Genomic DNA, 18739 nt, shown 5'->3' with positions numbered 1-18739 from the left:
ATGGATAGCTATTTCATAACAAAGACGTATATTAGTTTTGATACCAGTCCTCAAGTTAGGCTGCAGAATTCAGACAGCCTTTCCTTATGACTCTGTCTACTGCAGAGCCCAGGGCTGTAGCACAGTGAGGAGGGGACAGGCAGTTAAACTCATATAAGTGCTATTGAAACTGGTGGCAGTTGCTCATGCCTATTGTCAGACAACAATGAGCTGAAGCCATGAGTTGAAATCTCCTCAGTTCTGCACACAAAGAATCAATGGCAAGGTTTCCCAAAGGCTGATGTTTCACACAGTCACCGTTTGTGCCTCTGGTTCTTCACAGTAGCCACCAAAGTGATAAGATGTTAGCAGAGTTGATCTTGAAGTCACACAAGGACACTCAGTTCCACAGAGAGCTTGCCTTTCCGTTTATCAGTAAATGACATACAGACTGCTGTGCTCAAAAGCCTGGCAACTCCTAAAAGTCCCAAGGGAAGCTCTACCACTAACAGAGGACATGATAGCTTTTGCAGGTCAGCCTGCCTCCGCTTTTCTGGCTCATCTTCTGTGTTGGAGATGTTGATATCACACTCCATTGAGTTGATGCCTCCCATTCCTCTGGTTTTCAATTTCAGTTTTATTTCTTCTTCCAGAACTGATAAGCGAAATTACACTCTGAACATCTAATTCAAAAATTTCCTGGAAGCTTCCTACACCACCCAAGTTTCGTGGTAGCTTTAAAACCTCTAATCCCTGCCTGACTGGTCTCCACAGAGGTCGTTATAAAAAAAATGAGGACATCCTCTGCTCTGAAAGCTAACTGCTGTACCTCTGAAAATCTTCTAAGGCTAGAACAAATCTTGGGGAGGGGAAGAAGAGAAGGAAATAATGATTTTCTTTTGTGCAGCAGACTTCTGAATTGCTTACCAAAAACTGACTGCAAAACCAATACTTCTTTTGACTTATATTTGCTACAGGCTAAGATTTCTGATTAACAAGCAGTGCTTGTTTGAAGTTGTTATGATATACAACTGAACAGCTATTATGTGTTTTGAGAAAAGGAAGAAATCCTGTTGAAGGAAACAGGGGATGGCGAGGTTATCCACCAAGATCTGGACAAGATTGATTAGAAGAACCTCAGTTACCATCTGAGCAACAAAGCCTTGTTTATAGTTTGAAGGGCTGCTAAGTTCTCTTTGAAAGGCCTCAAGGGTTGGCAAGTGGCTGAAATTCACAGAATCATTTGCATGTTATGGTATCTGCTCTGCAATTACTGGCATTTCTGAAGAACTGGCCTTCCTCCTCGGGTTTTGTACAGTTTGTCTGGTCTGTACCACATCATTTATTTAAGAGTGGAAAAACTTAATAAAAAGATGAAAAGAAAAACACCCGTGCATTTAGATTACATTTAGCGACATGCAACATAAAGACCTTATATATATATATATATATAACAGAATCAAGAGTCAAAACCCACATCAGCCTACTTCAAATTACATTTTTTTTAAGGTTATGCAAAACTGCATGTGCTTCTCTTACTTCCCCCCACCTGCCAAGGCAGTTCAAAAAAGCCTTCTATTACTTAGCCTTTCATCACTGCTAAGAAAATTTTTTCCCACAAACCATTTCCTTCAGAGTTTATAAGATTAAGAGGACATAAAAGCATGGACGGAAAAGAAATACCAGAGTAAAACGAGCTGTTTGATGGCAAAGTGTTTTAAGCCATAATTCCTGAACTCTTAATTGTTTTTTACTCTTATATCTAGTCAAAAAGCACGAAAAAAGTCTGTCCATACAGTTAAACAAATGGATTGTTCTGGTTTAGGTTCCAAACCTAAAACCACCATCTAATATTTTCAGTATTAAAGAGAGAATCAATGTATTAAAACTTCTGTGTAAAATCTCTTAAAAGCACTAGGTCACCAAACAGGTGACCTGGTGCTATCAGAAGAGGCTAGTTCTCCTCAAATACCCTATATGTATCTTTTGATGAAAATAAAGGACGGACTAAAAACCAAATAGAAATTAAATTGGCATGAGCTAGAAGCTGAGAATCTTGTTCTGCAGAGAGAGGAATAGAGTGCAGAGGGCTGTCCAACAGTTCATGTTAAAACCTGTAATTATTTTTCCTAGTTTATAAGTCATACCGGAAGTCTTTTGACAAGTGCAAAATTGTGGGCAATTTTAAGAAAACAGTCAATAAGGAAGTTGTAAATATGTTAACTTTTGTAATCTTAATGTGGTGGTACTTTGTTTTTATTTCTTGTTATGTATTTATTTGTTTATTTATGATAAGGTTCGAGGAGAAACCTTTGGAGTTTCTATCCCATAGACATCATCCTATTTATGCTTAAGCTGTGCTGAGTGTGACTGCAAATTCAAATTGCTTGGTCAGCCCCATACCAGAATATTACACTAATGTGATTGTGACTAAAAGACAGAAAATACACATTTAGTCACTGATTCACATCATTAGGGATGTTTTATGTACTTCCACAGCTTTGTATGTAAAATGATTAATCTCAAAATGTATGTAAGGAGCAGGACTTGGAGGTGAAATGTCACTCAGAGATTTTCAAAAGCCTAAAAATGTAACCTGAGTCACACAACTATCCATTGTAAGCAATGGGAACTTGGAGGGATAGAAGCAAATCTTGCATGTTGTAGGCAGCAGTCTGTCAGCAAGGGAGAGCATAGGTGGCATGGAAAGCACCTTTCCAATTTGGTTTTCTTTTCATCTGAGAGAGAGTGTAACTACAATAGAAGGAGGCATACAAACTTTGGGATAACATTAAGACTTTTCAAGGACTTGGAAAAAAATAGTGGGAGGATGTTTATTCTGGAACAGGGATGGAAAGAGCCCTTCCCAGTATTGCTGGCTAGTCAGAGCATTCATCTCAGCGCTGACAGCAGCCGATCAGGGAGGTGAACATGAGGCAATTGCTCCAATCAGTGTTCTCTCCACAGTCTGTATGAATTACTATTAATAAAACATGAAATGCCTTCAAGAATAGTGCAGTCAAGAGCCTAGTGTCAAGTTGAAGCTTGTTCATTCTCATAAAAAGAGCTGATTTAGAAGAAATGGCATTTTCCAGCAATAACACACCATAGAATATCTCTCAGCGAGCTTTGTTTTATACACAACACAATAGGTGAAAATGAAACAAGAAGTGATCTCAACAGAACCAAAATCAAAATGTCTCTTTCCAAGGCCAACTTCAGAGTGTCTAATTCCACTGATAGCAGTACATTTCAGATGAAATCTATGGAACTGAACAGTTGCACACTGTGAAAAATAGAAGGAAAACCTGTGGAATCCCACAGATCTTATATTGGTGTTTTCCTTTGAGCACATCACTTCTACTTTGTCCCTTGTTTTCTTTGTTTCTTGTTTTCCTCAACACTTTTGTCTATAATTTCTATCTACAGAATAATCTCCTTTTTTATGAGAACTTAATTTTTCTTTTATGCAATGCTTAATTCAGTAAGACAGATTTCATCACTAGCAGCAAATAATAAATATATTTATATATGTATAACTTGTCAATGCTCTGTCTGGGCAGACACTGTAAGGATGGGTCTTGAATGTGTATGCTCTACTTCTTGGCCTTAACTAGTAGTTGGCCATTAGTTCTATTCTCTGCCAACGCTACACCATAATTTCCTTCTCCATCTTCCAAGTCTTCTTTCCTATCATCACAGTAAATACTGCTGACTGTGATTAAAATCTGACAGATACCTGCAAAGACATGTTGATTTTACTTGCCTCAGGGAAAGTGATAGGGAGCACCAAGTCACAGTGAGAAATGAGGACCCAAGGACTGAACCCACACAGCTTGTCTGAGCCCAGTCATGCTCAGAAATCAAAGAGATGAAGAAGCTGCCTGTTGACTAAAGCATAGGCAGAGATGCCTGGCTCAAGGGAGAAGGGGCAGCTGTGGATTGCAGCAGTCTGTGTGGAGACAGGTTATCATAGGTGTTCAGAAAAAAGCTAAGATTTCAGCCTCTGCTTGATATGACTCAGACAAAAATGCTTTTGGAAAAGATCTGGAATCCTGTAACTTGCTTTGATTCTTGCTTTTTTGTCATGTGGATACTTCTCAGCTGTCAACTATAATTTAATTTCCCTCTAGGAGGCAGATGCTATTTTATCAAAACCAGCTAACTTCTTCTTTGTTTTTTACATGATACAAAAAAATCATACAATTATGTCACCTGAACTATTTTTGCAGAGTTGGGGAACCTACGTAGGAGTAAAATCAGCTGGTCTCTTTTTAAGTATCCAGAAATAATAATGTTAGTTTTATTCATGAATTTCAGCCTCACGAGTGCCAAATCCTAACCTCAGCTATAACCATATAATTCACATGAACCCATTAGGAATGGCCTAACTTTAGAGCCCTGCTCATTTTGTCAGAAAGCAGTTTCCAGATTTACAATTTACATCATTTTCTTATTTCAATGCCTTCCTTATGGAGGCATTAAATCTAGGGATCACATTGCACTTCAAAGAAGAAGAGTAATGTAAGAATGATGCTATATCTCCCACTGTCTCCAAAAATGTGAGAAGTGCATGAAGGCAGAATAAGACACTTATTCCCAGGCAATTATAAAATATGTGTTTTGCTAGTTTGGACTTGCATGTTCAGTATTGTAAAACTTGGTAATGTGCTAAATACGTGTGGGGGTGTGCCTTTTTTGTCAGCCTCTGTATATGTTTGGTGGATGTTAATGGCGGGATGTTGTCTTCTGATGCCAAGTGGCTCCATCAAAGCTTTCCGAATGAGCACTGGTTATATCACTTGGTAGTCTTGTTTTAGCCCTTGACAGGAGGGAATAGACTGTGGCTCAGCCTGACACAAAAAAGAAAGGGTGCAAAAACCCCATAAAGCTACTTCAGAGACATTACAACAGTAACAGAAAAAAGATCATACTCTCTACTCTTCATCCAAATGAGTGAAAGAACCTCCCTATTATGAGAAGAGATAGAGACCTAGTTTTGTTCTGCTTTCTTTGAAGTACTGTAATTAGGCCTGATCTGCTACAAGAAGATAAGTGTTCTGAATCTAGTTAAAAATCACATTAGCTTCTTTCTGTGGAAACCAGAAAGGTATTTTGTGACATAATACTGGAAATCTTTCTTGAGTCTTCTCTGGGAGTAACACCAACCGTTACTCAAAGGCTCTATCCAGTCCAAATCAAGCCTTTTTACTATTTTGCAATTAATTTCTAGAGTTACAATATAAACATGAAAAATGCTTATTTTCTAGGATGAACTGGAATGAGTCCTAGAGGATTTAATTGGTGATAACTTATGCTGCTAATGCAAGCTTGAAACAGTGTTTATAAATATCCCACTTAATGGAAAAAAAATGTTACAAGTGGTGATAGAAATCTGTCTGGCAAAAACCAATACGCTGTCTGCCAGCAAGTACAGATTCCCAGTGCAATTGAAATACGGGTCCAGCTGTGTTAAAAAGCCATATATTAAGGATAATTAAAATATTATAAATCACCACTCAAAGTGGTTTGCTCCAGAGGTAGTCTTCTTGAGTCAACTGCTACTGAAGCTTCTTTAAATTTATTTCTTAAAAGCACTGATTCACTCCACCAGTAAAAAAGACAAAGCCAATGCCTGGGGGTGAAAAATGTCATCAAAGGAGCACTTTCAGCTGATCCGTAGGCAGTCTAACAAGACTTTAGTGGAAAAAATTTAGCTTTCCCACACATTTACGACTTCTCCAGAAAGTCTGCCTACTATAGTCAGGTTACACTGTGTATTTACTATTGAATTCTGTGTGTACTGTGTACTGTGTACACTATTGAATTCCTCAAGGAGTATGACTGCACAGTAATTTCATTTTATTCTAGTTTATTTACTTCTATTTTTCTCATATATATATATATATATATATATATATATGTATATATGTGTATTTCCCAATGAAAGGGAAGCTAGAACTAACTGAAACATATCCCCAATGTCTGCCAGCAGCTGTAACAAGACAACTACAACTGAATACCAAAAAGGGATCAAAAATTCTCTCATGGCAAGCAGCACTTTTGCAGGACATTTGATATGCAATATTATGCACTATAAACTACAGTCAAACAGAAAGAATCAGCTTGATGACATATACCACATCTGGGTCATGGGCAGCTTGACAGTGTTTTTGCCTTGAGTTATAGCCATGTCAGCTTTAATGTGGCATTTAGCATATTTAACCGTGAACATATGACACATCTTTAGAAATCATTATTGTCTAAATACCCTATTTTTACATGCATAATTGCTAACAACAGTAAACAAAATTCAGCGTGAAGTGACATTTTGTAAGACCTTATCAGTTTTGTCCTGTGGCATTAGTCTAGCATATGCTACAGGACATGAGGCATATCCTGGATTGTTTTTCTTTACATCCTGCACATTGACATTATCTTTGATATTGAATGCTAACTGTAACAAGGAATGTAAACTTTTCCTGAAATTATTCTGTCCTTTCTTTTCCTTTGTATTTTCAAGCCCTTTGGACACCGGGCTACTGTGCAAAATCCCTGTAAGTGACTGCCACATCTTATGACAAAGAGTAGACGGACTTGGAAAGAATCGGTAACTGCATATGACATCATTGCAGTGTGGACAACACACCTGGTGATGCATAGATCTCCAATACTCTGGAGTCAACAGTTTGACATAAGGCACCTTTTAAATTGATTAATTCATTATATTTAGAGACTCAGGTGGGTTCTCTGAAGAAAATAGAACATGCTGTTCTTTCAGATCATAGTGGCATTGTTTCTAAATTTAGAGAAAGACATGTATCTTCCAAGGTACCATGCTTTAAACTGTGTTGATAAAAGATGTAATTGCTATGTATTATGTTTCAGCATTCTGGTTCTCCCATTTATTATCAGTCTTCCTTGTTTTGTCAGCATACACTCCTACACAGAAAACCACAGTTGCAATACAATTATCTTGCTAAATGCTAGTATGTAAAAATCTTTAATTCTTTTGAATTGTATTAGCCAAAATTTAGCTAAGTTAATATTCAAAATTATGAAAGATTATGAAATTGGATGGGAGATATACTTTGGGTTTGGTTTCTAACTCGAATTTGAGCACTTATTTGCAGCTCTTAGAACCTTTTAGGATTGGGCCACTTGACATGAGCCAGCTCTGTAACTGATACTGTGTAGTTTAATTACACTTTAAGATGACTGATCATTTTGGCCACAGTCATGAGGCTGAAGGTACAAATGCCTATTTCAACAGAACGTACTGGCAGTTGGGATCTGGTGAAGGCAGAAGAATATGCGCTCCTCAATTTCTCACTAAGCTGAGTCATTTATTTATTGGAATAACGATTACCTCAGCAAAGGACAGAGATTCAGGGATCTACTTCTTAAACAAAAACGTACTTGGTCACGTAGGTTGAATTTTGTGTAAGTTAAGAAGGTATACGTGGGGGAAATGTGTATGTATACCTCTATATGGGGAAGTTAGTTAGCTCGCGAACGTCTTTGACAGAGATGTTATTGCAATGTGTACCAATCTTCTGCTCTAATGCAGACAAGACCATAGACAAATGGATAGCAAGAAAAAAAAACTCTTGCCATCCTTATGTCTACGGTGTTGTCCGCATTAAAACTGGAGTACTACTACACAATCTTTATTGTTACTAAGATTAAAACTCTTGCCTGAACCTGTGTGATAGAATAGCAGGATAGCACACATTGCAATAACAGTAGCAGTTGATAGAAGTGCTAACATGTTCACATTGTCAAGACTGTTGCTGTGTCATGCTTTGTGTGGCTTAGAGCTTCATCTTGCTGTAAGTCCACTGCTTGAAATACCTTAAACTTACATGATTTAATACAGAGTTATTTATCTGCTATCCTGCCAAAGTTGTGTCTGCTATTACAGAAACTTATTTTTTCATTTTGTCACAAGAAGCTTCATAACAATTCTTCCCCAATGTAAATTAAGAGAACAGCAGTCACCAGCTGATAATCGCTTTGTCACAGACTCTAGTCTGATCTTTGCTGTTCTTCCTCTTCAGGTCACCAGTGCCTCCAGAGTCCAGCTTCCCAAGGAAGATGGCAGAAGTTATAACTATTACTTACATTTTTAAACTAATATCTGCTTTCTTTTTTTCTCCTTGAGCTTGTTTATATAGATCTTTAGAATAAACTCTGTAACCTGCATCTTTCTGAAAAAAATGAAGTTCTAACCTGACCAGCAGTTCTGGATTTCTTGAAGCAGCAAAGCTAAACCATCACAACAGGGCCATGGAAGAGGCTGGGCTGGATGATCATGATGGTACTTTCTGTTCTGGTGAAAACATTTTTGGGAGGTTAATAGAAGAAAGCAATTTTATGAAGTACCTGTATTTCCTTTGCTGCTCTTGAACTAGATGAGCAGATAACCATAGTACACTTCAACATTACAACCAGCTCAGTACAGTATAAATATTATTGCTCAGAAAGTACCTGGTACATTTTACAGTACTGAAGTGATTGTGTTCTGAAATTTGATTTACTTTTTTGGCTCATTACTGAAGTACATAGTTAAGTTTTGAATAATACAAACCCAGAAGTTTCTCAGCCACAACTTTGTGCTAAAATTTGTCTTAACTAAACAGAACTGAGATTTCTTATATGGTTTGATATCTGTAACACGTTTGTGTTAAGAGATCTACCTGCTCTAACTGAACAAAAACAGAGTGGGTTTTGATCCTTTTCTGAAGAATTTTCAAATTTCCAAATAATCATCTAAAACTGAAGTGTTATAAATTATTTTTTTTTGTTCCATGATATATTTACCTATAAATATGATATCTGATACATGGGTTAATAATGCTTATGTGCCAGGAACAATTATTTTGCATGATAACTAATAACAGTAGTCTCATATATTAAATAAGACTGCATGTGCTGTAAATTATTTCTGTCTTCATTGGAATTTCATGGGTGTTGCTTTGTCAAAGATTTCTACTGCCGGCTGTTAAGTTCTGGCTGACATGATAAAATTATGAACTGTTTCAATGTGCTGAGAAACAGCTGTGAATTGATTAGGGCTTTAGGAAGTATTAATATCTGCTAAAGCAAGTGAAAGTCTCAGGCATCTTGGGACTTTAAATGTGAATGGTTAGCAATATTGGCTGAAGTTGAGAAAAATTATTCCTCCAACTACATATATTAAAAAAAAAAAAAAAAAGAAAAAAAAGTAGAGCTGAAAATCTATGACCAATTCAAAAGGTCACGACCAACAAAGTGAGACATTTTCAGAAAGAATAAAAAGAATTTAGGTCTTTTGCAAGAAGTAAAAGTGGTGGACTAAAAGGAGAATCAGAGGGATGTGCTCATATAGCAGAAGAGACATATTTAGCTGCTGGACCATCTGGGGTCAGAGGAAGTTGATGTGGAACGGAGTCAAAAAAATGCAAGCAGACAAACTCATGCACTCTCTGATTTGAAAGGGAGCTCCTAGGAGGAGAGTGGATGCTCAGGAGCACAGTTAACCACAAGACTGACTAACAGCATGGAGCATGGAATGCTATGTTCCTAAATTTCTGTGCAGCCCCTCCATATAGTACTGGGGCTGCCTCTGGGCTCACAGGGAGTCACAGATGAGCCCAGCAAGAAAAAAGTTTTCAAGCTGCTTTCTGAAAAAAGGAAAATTTGGCTCACCGGTCTTTCCATCCTCACCATGCCGTGCTCCACTTCCCCAGGTTTACAATGAGGGTAATGATGTTTGCATAACTGCATAAATAAAAGGACAGAAATGGTATTTGTTGAGTGTTGCTGTTACAGCATATAGCAAAATGCCCACAAGCTTGCATTTGGTTTTGTATTGCAGATATGGTTTTCTGGCTTAACTTACAAGAATTTATTATATACATTCTATTTCATAATTCTTGACTAATAACAGAACTTCAGCTTATAACTTATATATACCTCAATTATTAATGTGTGTCAGGTTTGTTTTTTCATTTCCTTTGTCCTTCTGGGATATTTTTAAATTTTCCATAAAACTTTTGTTTTTCCATCTGTAACTATATGTTCAAGAAAGAAGCAACGAAGTAGTTTGCTTTTTAGAGTTAACTTACTTTATAACATCATCTCTGCATGTTGTATGTCTCTTTCCATTATGTTAATCCATTTTAAACTGTTCATCTTATCAAGCTAAAACAAATTAACAGCCAAACAACAGATTTCAAATGTGGGATTAATTTAATGTAAATTTCATTTCTATATGCTATGTCTTGGTATTTTGTCACCCTTGCTTAGCCTTAGGTTGTTATATTTCCTTTTAGAAGTCATTCTATGTAAGTGTCTTCTTAACATCTCAAGACTTTAGAAGAGGACTGATTCGTTGTTTGATTATTTATTCGGTTGAAAAATGAGTGAGGTTGTTATTATTATTTTAATAATAAGTTTCCTTTTATTTAATGTTAAAAGCCACTGATTTTTTTTTTTTTTAATCAGAATCACTTTCTGACAGAAATATAATGTTTTAGATAAGACCTGATGGATATATGTTTTACAGGATAAAATGGTTTTAATGGAAATCTTGTCAAGGAAAAGCAGTACCCTGACCAGTTTTAATAGTGGATCAGTTTTGTCAAAATAGAGACTTGGACTTGGATGAAAGTATGGTTGATAATATTTTTTTAATTTAAGTTACTGAATTTATAACTGTGTGTATTATTCCTCTAACTACATACACTACTGTCAGTGTATTTTGTTATTTCTTGCCATAATATTTCTTTTTTTTTTTTTTTTTTTTTTTAGTGACAATCATGTTTTGTTGCAACGTGTCCATAACTTCTCATTGTTATTGATAGACATTTTGGAGAATGCTCCCATGGCCTCAATTTCTGGTTAAAAAGACAAAATATATGTCTTTCGATGTACCTACAACACATCAGTAATTGAACTGTATAAAACTTTATGTAAACCCACACTCTGCCAGTAATAAAGAATGAGGAAATTAAAGGGATTGAAAAAAAATCCCAAACCTTAGTATAAGAAAACATCCATGTCTTAGTTTGATTCCTGTAATCTCCCCACATCTTCCTTCTTTGATGAAAATCACACTGCAAGTTTTCTGATTCTGCAGCTGCTCTAGGAGTACATCAGATTTCCTCCAAAGACTTGCTCCTCATTGACTTGCTGACTTTTGCCACGTGAAGCTCCTTTCCCCACTTGTTTGGCTTTGGGAAGACTCTAATTACCCTGTTTACCTACTTTCCCATGTTTTTATGTCATATTTCTTTTGCAACAAACAGAATACTGTAACCTGCCAAGGGTAAACCATAGGAAATAAATTAATTATTAAGTCAGCATTAATAAATTGCCCCAGGATGGTGGCAGACAGGCACTGCAGCGAGAGGGGGCAATGATGCCTGCTCAGAGCCCTGCTCCAAAGATGCCTCTGGCTTCATCCCTTACATTTGTCTCAGTGCCCCCAGCCCAGCCCAAGCCACTCAAGAGATGTTGCTGGTCTCTGCTATTCAGGTGCTCATGGACATCAGAACTGGGCAGCTACACTTCACTAATGATACATGGAAACAAACCACAGGAGGAAACTGTTTGAAAAAAAAAAAAAGTGGGAGGGGCTTTAAAGCTATTTGCCCTGCCTGTCTTGCGATGTTGTTTGATCTGCTCTGTCCCTCAGTGTAACCTGGTATCTGTGGGAATACTAGAGAAACCAGACAATATTCAATGTTCAAAGAAACACAGGCACGTACATAACTGTATATATGCATTTTTCATGCCTAGAACTACACATTTATGGGATATTTCATACACTAACTTTACAGCCAGGATGAAGTTATTTTGTTTGATCTCTGATATTTCTTAACTTTACACTAGTTCAAAATAATTGCAGTTCTGTGAATTTTAAATCCCCCCATCACCTTTGTTTGAATCCATATGATGTAGCCATGCATAATTCTGGCCAATAATTCAGCCTGTTTAACCTTTAGTTTCAGTTTGATAACTTTACATTATGGGACAACATCAAGGAAATTAAGTAATTTTGTTATTTCATTTGTATAATTGAATTTGTCTGAACTATAGCTGAACCGGAATCCAAACTTGAGTACAGAGGACTAATCTATGCTGGTAGATTTAGCGTGAGAAGGAATATTTTTGGATCATAGTTTAATTTCATACCAAGACTACAGAGTAAAGGTGAATGTCATAAAAGAAAGGATCATGGAAACTAGGGGCTGCTGCTGCTCAGAGTATGTTGGGTGAAGTTGCACAGGAGGGTGGTGATGCCAGTCAGTGCTGAGAGGAAGCACCAGATACCTCTTGCTTGGAGGGATAACAGGCCAGACCTTTCTGAAAGGGTGAATCATCCTTCACATAGCAAGCTGTGTGTTTGCCTCACATAGGATCCAATGAGCAAGTGTAGGGCAGGACTGCAGCTTTTCTAGTGATGGCCCTAAAAGGGTCAGGAGTCAGGACATGCAAGCAGGGAGTGTGCACAGCGCAGGGAGGAGGCTGGCAGGTTAGCTTGGGTGACTACACCAGCTGGAGCTCTGTGCTCAGGGCAAGGAGTGTGCTGTGGCCACTGTTGTTTGCCATCTTGAGGGCAGACTGTGGCCTGTTTAGGAGCCTGGTTGACAGAGTCCATTGCGGGCAGCCCTGAAGGACAAAGAAGTCCAAGAAGGCTGGGTATCCTTTAAGAAGTTGGTGAAACATCTGGAGCACAAGTCTGATGAGGAGCAGCTGAGGGAACTGGAGCTGTTTAGCCTGGAGAAAGGAGGCTGATGGGAGACCTTATCGCTGTCTGCAACTACCTGAAAGTAGGTTGTAGCATGGAGGTTGCTGGTCTCTTCTCCCAAGTAGCAAGTGATAGGACAAGAGGAAATGGCCTCAAGTTGCTTCAGGGGACGTTTAGATTGGATATTAGGAAAAATTTATTCACACAACACATTGTGAAGCATTGGAACAGGCTGCTCAGGGAAGTGGTTGAGTCACCATTCCTGGAGGTATTTAAACGATGTGTAGATGTGGGGCTTGGGAACGTGGTTTAGTGGGGTATACTTGGCAGTGTTAGGTTAACAGTTGGACTCTGTGATCTGAAGGGTCCTTTCCAACCTAAGTTATTATATAATTCTATGATCTGAAATGTTCACAGTTTTTTTGAGAGCAGAGAATAATTTTTTCATTTTAGAGACATTGTCACTTATTCCTGGACTAATGGCCATTAGATTTGAAATGGAGTTGCTTGTATCAGTGATGGTAAACCTTTTCAGCATCTGCTCCCATACTTATTTTAAAAAGCACTGTAGCTCTTTGCCACTAATGCCCACCCAAATCTGTCAGTGCAAAACCTGGCATCTGTACAAACATTTTGTGCTTAGACAATGGAAAAGCTCTTTGTAATTTGAGCTGCCTGTTGAATGTATGTGCTATACAATACTCTAAGTCAGGCTGCTATTGTCCTCCTAAAGGAATATTTTTCTTCCTAAAATGCTACACTCAAACAAAGAATTTAGCTCAAAAGAAATATTTGATGTCTACTGCAGCTCTTTTCCCGTTTGTAGAGGATAAGAAAGCTCTTGAACTGCCCAAATTAGATCACTATTCTCTATGTCTAGTTTTCAGCCCAAGAGCAACACATTTCACTTGCTTCAGAAGCATGTGGATAAGACTATACGGGAGCTATTATGGACTAATTTCCTATTAATTAAGTTTCTTACTGGCCCCTGTTAGCCTGAGATTATTTTATGCCTTTAGGCATGATAGTTCTCATTCATTCCAAAATAACTTTTTAGTTGACAGTCACCCTTAATGAGGACTGGCTAAGAAGGCTTAATTCACAGACAGTATTGCAAAAGATACTTCAGTGGGAAGGATGTTGCATTGCCTAGCTGTAGATCTTTGTATCTGAGTTCCAATTATTTGTTTATGCATTCTGAGGTCTTGTTTGTCCTTTTTGTTTTGTTTTGTTTTGAATGTAGACATACACTAAGCTTGATTCTGCCATTCAGTGTTTTTTTAGTGCTTTATGACTTATCTATTTATGTGTACTTGCTATTTTCGTTCCTTATCCTCCAAATGTATGCTGTATATTTACATAAGTGTACTAGTTGCATTTTTGGCTGCTGAACCATTCACCTAAAAGCAGGATGTGAATGCAGAGGATGTAGATGAAATGCTGTTCTTTTCCCTACAGTGAAAGAAGGGCAAGGTAAACAGATTGGACAATTCTGCGCATTAAATGTGTGCCATTCCAGGACAGTGTAAGTCCAAGGAAACATACAGTGAGATGTGCCTGCATCACATCTAGAAACTAGTGTTTGAAAGTGTTTGGACCAATATTGAGTAACACATGAAACATGGGTCAACAGAGTGAGTAAAAACCGGAGCACAGCCTCTTCATTTCCAGAAAAGTGGGAAGTGTTGTCCCAGTTATGAACCTCTCATCATGGTCATTCCACATGTTCTGGATGAGATACTTCACCTCCTTTCCATCCTTGAGTTCCCCTTCTCTATTTTTGGCTTTCATATTGACCTTCAGTATGCCATAGATCAGTTTCCCAGCAGCTTCCATACTCACGGGTGTGACACTGCCCCTGTATATTCACTTCACTTATAAACTTACTGTGAAAGACACAGTCAGACATGAGACATGACAAACCACAGAGAACAATCAACAAGCTCTTCAACAGCCATCAACTGCTCTGAATTTCGGCATGAGAGCAATGTTAGAAATGAGCTTGTGACACCTCATAAGAAGGTGAGGACCCTGCTACTGACTGGTTTACTGCTATCAACATATGCGCAAGAAAATGATAGAAATGTAAGAAGCGGGGCTTCGGGGGTACTGCTATGCTGATTAGCCTGCTGTTTCTTTTCTGATCTACAGTACAGATTTTTGATACTAGCTCAGTTGAGGGGTGGGGTTGGATGTATGTTCATTTCTCTATTTCAAATTCAGACAGACAATTGAACAGAGATTATTGCTGTTTTTGCAAAGCAGGAAAACTAAACACTTGACTTCTGAAAAGAAAAAAGAAGTGTGTGAACATCTACTGCCTTTCCCACAGATATCCTTCAAGGAAGTAGGGAATCAAGTAGAGCTGATTTACTGCTCTTTGTTGTTATACTCAAAGCACATTTTCAGGGTTTTTTTTTAAGGCAACAATTGCCCAAAGTGGTAGGAGAGCCAATATTTTAGAGATAGTTAACGCAATACAAACATTCCACACACAGTTGATTAAATGAAAAGCAACACTAAATAACACTCTATCTATAGTACATATTTCATTCATTGCGCAGACCTGGCCTGAGGCTTGTTTAAAAAAGCACCAGATGTTTCTCCAAGAAATGTATTTGTCTTTGTGTGATGACAGATGCTCTTTGAAATCACAAAGTATGTAATAGCAGAGTTTGCCATTTGAAATCAGGAAATTCAATTTGTTTTCTCAGAGGCACAACTGAAGGGCAAAGCCCAGTAAGAATTGCTGTATAAACTAATGCCTTTTAACATTATGTACTCATCTTGCTACTTTGAACCTCATTTCCAACACTGTTCCCAAACAGAAATGGGAAAAATCAGCTTCCAAATACAAGACATCTCTGCCAGTGGGAATTTTTCCTCTCTACGCTCCTAGTGTGTTGTTTTTCTTAAAGTCAAGTTTACCTTTTGTATTAGTCACCTCACATGGTCTTGTAGACTGGGTTTTAAATAAGCTAATCAAATGGTTCATGGGAGGAAAATGTACTCAATATGAACTAATTAAACAAGTAATTTCTGTATACTATGTAAAGTATTGTCTCAGTAATTTTCCCATTGAGGCACAATAAAGGGATGCAATGCAGCAAGAGATGAATGCATGCCTAAATTTGATGGTTTTGTTTCAATTTTTTTGAAACAAACTGGCATTACAAAAATTACTTATATAATAAGCCAAATATGTGAATTCATGACTATGTATTAATAACCCAGAGAAAGTGATGAGCAAGCAGAAACAGGAGTTTAACTAAAAATAAGTTTTCAACCAAACCTGCATCAAAAATTGTGGAAAGAGGGCCCAAATTTGCCCTAATTGGGTTTCTGTTACAAATCCAGAACTTCTGCCTCATTCATGGCAAAGTTTGTTGAGGTTCAAAATCTGAAAGATTTTCATACATCCTTAGTTTGTTAATGGTATGGGATACAAATAAAGTGAAAAAGCAGTGGCTTGGGCAAAAGTTAAAGCATGAATTTCAGACCATGCATCCTTAAGAAGAGAAAGCAGTGGTTTGAAAACTGTCTCATAATGTATATGCCCTGTAACATGTCTGAATATGCAGGACATAATTCCTTTCACATTGAGAGCAGTGGAGTTGTTTCAGGCTATGGCAATTTAAATCCAGATTACTTTGAAGTGTCTAAGATTAAGAAAGTTTTTTAGCTTTTATTTATTTAATCTTTTAGTGGTCCCAGTGTTAAGCATTTATTTTGCAATAAGCTCTGAAGAAATGTAGTGCTTACATGAAAACTTTTCAAACTCCTTTTGCTAAGAAATAATTTTCCTGTAAGATATTTGGCAACCTCTGGGTTGAGGTAAGAATAGCACAGAAAATAATTCTTGACATATACTGACTTTTGTGCTTCAAAAAGCTTGTGTCCTAAGCTAATGTGTTTGCATGAAAAATAATGGGCTTTTTATCAAGGTCCAGCTCTGTTAATCTACAGCAATATACAATATTCATAACTCTCTAATAATAAAACTTATGGATTTTTCCACTGCTTTGAGTGGACACAGATGACGTACACTTAATCCTTTTCTCACTTGTGTGACTGGGTGGGTCAATGACAATAGCCAGGAGGAGAGGAAATTCAGGGCCAAGACTTGCTCACACAGGAAAATCAATGAGAATAAAACTAGGACGTACAATACAATGCCTCTGGAAAAGGCAATCCTGCCCTCCTGCACCTCTCCACCTCTCCCTGCCTTGTGCCAACATCAGCATGTGTATGGCCATGTGCTAAAGTAGATCCAGGAACTGACTGCAGTTGAAAACGAGCTGGCAAGAAGGAGAGAGGTTCATTTATTTTTGGCTGGCACAGTGAGTTAGTCTGTGACGGATGAGGAGGGAAAGGGTCTGCCCTTAGACCCTGCCCTTTGATAACAGAGAGTCTTGGGAAAATAGCTTATTTACATGGACATCTTAGCTTCTTGTTTTCCCGTTCTTTTCTTCCAAGCTCCTGCCAACACTTGCTGAAGGCACAGCAGACCACTTAGCTTTCAGATTGTCACTGTGAGGATGAGATCAGAAGCAGCCACGGGGCTGTATATCAGCCTTCAGGTTTACAGTACACCAACTTTATTACCTTGAAAACACCCTAAAGAGAATAAAGCCTTGTTGCAAACCCACCCTGTAAAAATCAGGTCTTTCAGTCAAGTTGACTGGGTTTATACAAAAGAAGTCAGAATCTGACTCAGAGGTTCAGATTGCAGAGCCAGTGTTGGGGAACTCCTGATTATAGCACTTCTCCAGATTTTATAATGCATACAAATAGTGGTACATTTATGCTTACTTCCAGTAACAGCCTGTTCATTACTTAAAAAAAACCGTGCATTTAGTTAAATTATTTTAGGAAGTAATTATTGTGTTCTTAACTCTGCAGTAACTGGTACACAGGAGACCACTCACTTCTGAACACTGTACAGTTCATGCCTACATGACTTCCATTTGTTTATGAGCTTTTCCTTTGTTTTTAATTATTGGCAACACTTAAAAGGCCTTGACTGTATAATTTAAATTCTCAAAATTAGAAAATATGCTATTTTTACCCACTCTTTGATCATCACTGAGGAATATATCCTGGTAACTTGCATATTCTTCTGTGGTATTTCTGGATTTGATGACAGTATTTCTCTTACCAGAAAATATACTCATTGGACTATCACTTAGAATACAAAGAGACACCTAAGCCTGTGGATAAATCTTTTTGGCACTAGGGTCCTACAAGTCATACTTTTTACATTGCATTTTTTTTCTGCATTTTTTTTTCCCAGTACTATATACAAAAGTTGATATCATATTTCTGCATATCAGACATGAATACAATGCTGCAGTTATTTTTTTAGCATTTAAGTCATAAACTTAGGGCTTGAATTCCATGACCAAGATGACAATGGCTGCTGTGGTGCCGTCCCACCTCTCATTCTTGATCAGGACATTTCTGCTTGTCGCTATCAGTCTCTGCACTGCAATTAGGTTCATTTCATTAAAATCTCCATTGCAAAAAAAAAAAAAAAAATAGATGTTTTGCTCTTGTTTTAGCTTGCTGAAATAGTGTGGCACAGGTTCTGGTGTGATCACTCCTCCAGGAGATGCACGCGTGGCCACCTCATGCCATGGTGGAGTCATCAAAGTCTCTGGATGAACTAGAAGTCTGTGATTCCTGTAAAGCCAATGGAGACATGTAGACTCTCCCACAGATGTTAACCTTCACCAAATAACTAAGAAAACTGTCCCTCTCCATTGATTTTGGCATCAAAGTTATATGCCACGCAGAATCTGGGTGAATCTTTCAAGGTCCCTTCCAATCCCTAACATTCTGTGATTTTGATTCTGTGAATACCACTTCCTTGTACCTAACTCAAAGAGTATAGGGAGGCAGGCATGCAATTCCCACCAGCTTGCAAGACTCCTCTGTGTCAATTGTCCTTGAAAAGTCTTGCTGGCAAAATCTTCTGGCTTGGATATTGGTGCAGCTTATGAGGGTTTCTGAAGTTAATGGATA

The sequence above is a fragment of the Nesoenas mayeri genome (genome assembly GCF_963082525.1).
Source record: "Nesoenas mayeri genome assembly, chromosome: 2".
NCBI lineage: Eukaryota > Metazoa > Chordata > Aves > Columbiformes > Columbidae > Nesoenas > Nesoenas mayeri.
Note: the sequence above shows the minus strand (reverse complement) of the source record.